Source organism: Cheilinus undulatus, linkage group 6 (genome assembly GCF_018320785.1).
Source record: "Cheilinus undulatus linkage group 6, ASM1832078v1, whole genome shotgun sequence".
Classification (NCBI taxonomy): Eukaryota; Metazoa; Chordata; class Actinopteri; order Labriformes; family Labridae; genus Cheilinus; species Cheilinus undulatus.
Genome location: NC_054870.1, coordinates 52166825 through 52170122, shown reverse-complemented (window position 1 = coordinate 52170122; position 3298 = coordinate 52166825).

Sequence of the window (3298 nt, the reverse complement as noted above, 5' to 3'; positions counted from 1 at the left end):
GAGACAGGTGCAGGAGCCGTGTTGTCCCAGAGAGACCCAGAGACTCAAAAGCTGCATCCCTGCGCCTTTTTCTCTCGCCGTTTGTCCCCTGCTGAAAAGAATTACGACGTGGGAAACAGAGAGTTGCTGGCTGTAGTGTGGGCTCTTCAGGAGTGGAGGCACTGGTTGGAGGGCACGAAACACCCCTTCATTATCTGGACCGACCACAAGAACCTCGCCTATCTCTGTTCTGCACGATGCCTCAACTCTCGTCAGGCCCGGTGGGCCTTGTTCCTCAGCAGGTTTCACTTCACCCTTTCGTACCGCCCTGGTTCCCGGAACACCAAGCCAGATGTCCTATCTCGTGTGGAGTCCCCTTCTCGTGATGTTCCTGAACCAGATCGGATTCTTTCCCCTGAATGTATCGTTGGTGCTGCTGTTTGGGAGATCGAGCAGACCATCTGAGACGCTCAGAGACTCCAGCCCGACCCTGGTACCGGACCTCCTAACCGCCTCTTCGTCCCGGACTCGGTCCGCTCTCCTGTGCTCCAGTGGGCCCACTCCTCCAAACTCACCTGCCATCCAGGGTTTCAGAGGACCCTTGGCTTCCTCCAGCAGAGCTTCTGGTGGCCTGGCATGACTAAGGACGCCCGTGAGTTTGTGGCTGCCTGCTCAGTCTGTGCCCGGGGTAAATCATCCCATCAACCTCCAGCTGGCTTGTTGCGCCCCCTATCCACCCCCAGTCGTCCCTGGTCCCACATCGCCTTGGACTTTGTTACTGGCTTACCTCCTTCAGATGGAAATACAGTCATCCTCACCATAATCGACCGGTTCTCTAAGAGCGTCCATTATATCCCTCTCCCCAAACTCCCCACTGCCCTGGAAACAGCTCATCTATTGGTTCTTCACGTCGTCAGACTCCATGGTATCCCCTGTGACCTCGTTTCAGACCGAGGACCCCAGTTTGTTTCACGAGTTTGGAAGGAGTTTTGTAAGGAGCTCGGCGCAACAGTTAGTCTGTCCTCAGGTTACCACCCCCAGAGCAACGGCCAGACTGAGCGGGCCAATCAGAGCCTGGAGGCGGCCCTGCGCTGCGTGGCCGCTCATCACCCGGTCACCTGGAGCTCACATCTCCCCTGGGTCGAGTATGCACACAACTCCCTCACCTGCGCCGCTACTGGTATGTCCCCGTTCATGTGCTGCTTTGGGTACCAGCCCCCCCTATTCCCAGAGCAGGAAGCCTCTGCGTCCGTCCAGTCCGTACAAGAGCATCTAAGGCGCGTAAGAGAGGTCTGGAGGACGGCACGAGCAGCGCTCTCACGCACGGCTGAGCGCAACAAACGACTGGCTGACGCTCATCGTAACCCTGCCCCTGAATATCGCCCGGGTCAGAAAGTCTGGCTCTCCTCCAAGGATTTAGCCCTCGAGACTGAATCCAGGAAATTGACTCCTCGCTTCGTGGGCCCCTTTGAAATCACCAAGGTCATCAACCCCTCCGCCGTCCAGCTCAAGCTCCCTGAGGCTATGAAGATCCACCCCACATTTCACGTGTCCCTGCTGAAACCAGTCGCGTCCAGTGATCTGAGCCCTCCAGCCGTCACCCCTCCACCCCCCCGGATCATCGACAACCATCCGGCTTTCACCGTATCTAAAATTCTGGACGTGCGACCACGGGGTCGCGGATACCAGTTTCTGGTGGACTGGGAGGGGTACGGTCCCGAAGAGAGGTCATGGATCTCCAGGAGCCTGATCCCGGACCACAGCCTCCTGGACAACTTTTACAGGGAGCATCCGGATAAACCCGGCAGGACGCCAGGAGGCGTCCATTGAGAGGGGGGTACTGTGGTGTTTCATGTTGTACATTTTGATTTATTTTGTTAACTTCCGGTTTCCGGAGTCACTCCTGCTGGCCGCTAACTTTCATTTGTGTTTCCTGAGGCAATTCCCCCTCCCCCCCGGGTGCTGTGGAGAGATCACACCTGCAGCGAGTTCTCATCAGAGGGACTACTTAAGATCGGCTGCAGCTCTCCACCAGCGCCTGAGTTTTGACTACCTTCCCTCGCGGTAACCTTTGCTCCAGGCTCACACACTCTCTTGAGAATCCTTCAGAGAAGTCTCCAGAGTTTACTATTTGATCTTTGAGTAATTTCCAGTGCTTGTGTTTTTGTGGACTTCTTCTAACGTGCCTCCTCCTTTCTTTTCCAGTGCCTCACTCCCCGCTCACTGCAGCCAGCTCCAGCACTCTCTCCCCCCGGACTCTTGGACTCACATTCCTGATTAGTTACCTGTGCTAATAAATACTGTTTAAACTGTTTCTCCGCCTCCGCATCCTGGGTTCTACTACACCACTCACACAACACCAAGAGTGGCAAGAATGGGCAAAATAGAGGAAACAAGTGGTATTTCATGGCAAAAGGTAGCTTAAATAGGTGAAAAGTAGTTAAAAAATTGTGAAAAAGGGCAAAAATTGAATAAAGGTGGCAAAAAGAAGTGGCTAAAATGAGCAAAACTTGGAAAAAATTGGAAGTGGGTGAAAATTTGGAGAAAAATTGTGGAAAAGGGCAAAAAAGGGGTAGAAGTGGTTAAAAAAATGGTAAAAAGTTGCAAAACAAGTGTCAAAAATGGGGAAAGAGTAGGGGAAAAGTGGTGTTTAATGGCAAAAGGTAGCTAAAATGTGATAAAAGTTGCAAAAAGAAGTGGCTTAAAAGGGCAAAAACTAGGAAAAAGTTGCATTTAATGACAAAAGGCAAATTAAGTGGTAGCTTAAAGGTAGCTTAAATGGATAAAAACTGGCGAAAAATGGTGAAAAAGGGTAAAATAAAGTTTTCCTTTTTTTAGTTTTTCTTGGGGAATAATGTTTAAAATCAAGACATTAAAGAGCCACATGTTGAGTATCACTGCTTTTAACATTGAACCTAAATGATGGTTTAAATGCAGACAAGGACCTTAAAAGCACACAGATTTATCCTCATGTGTACCCGCTCTGTGGATCCAAAGTCTACATCCAAACAAATAGGCTGCTTTGCAAACATGCTCTCTGAGCTGTTGTGTTGCTTCTCTCTGCAGGATTGTTGCCTTTAAAGTTTTTGCAATAATTCAAATATAAAAATGTTTTCTAAAACAGTGATCTTGGTTCTGCGTCATGTTTCTGCTTGTTTAAAGTGTTGGAGGATTGTCTTTGTTCTGTATAGTACTCCTGAATAAGAGTTTTCCAGGAGTTCAAGTTTGAGTCGATAAATCTGAGTCAGCAGCAGGGATGGATGCCAGACACCCCGGGCGAAGCAAAGGTTATCGTCCTAACTCAAATGTTTAGAGAAGT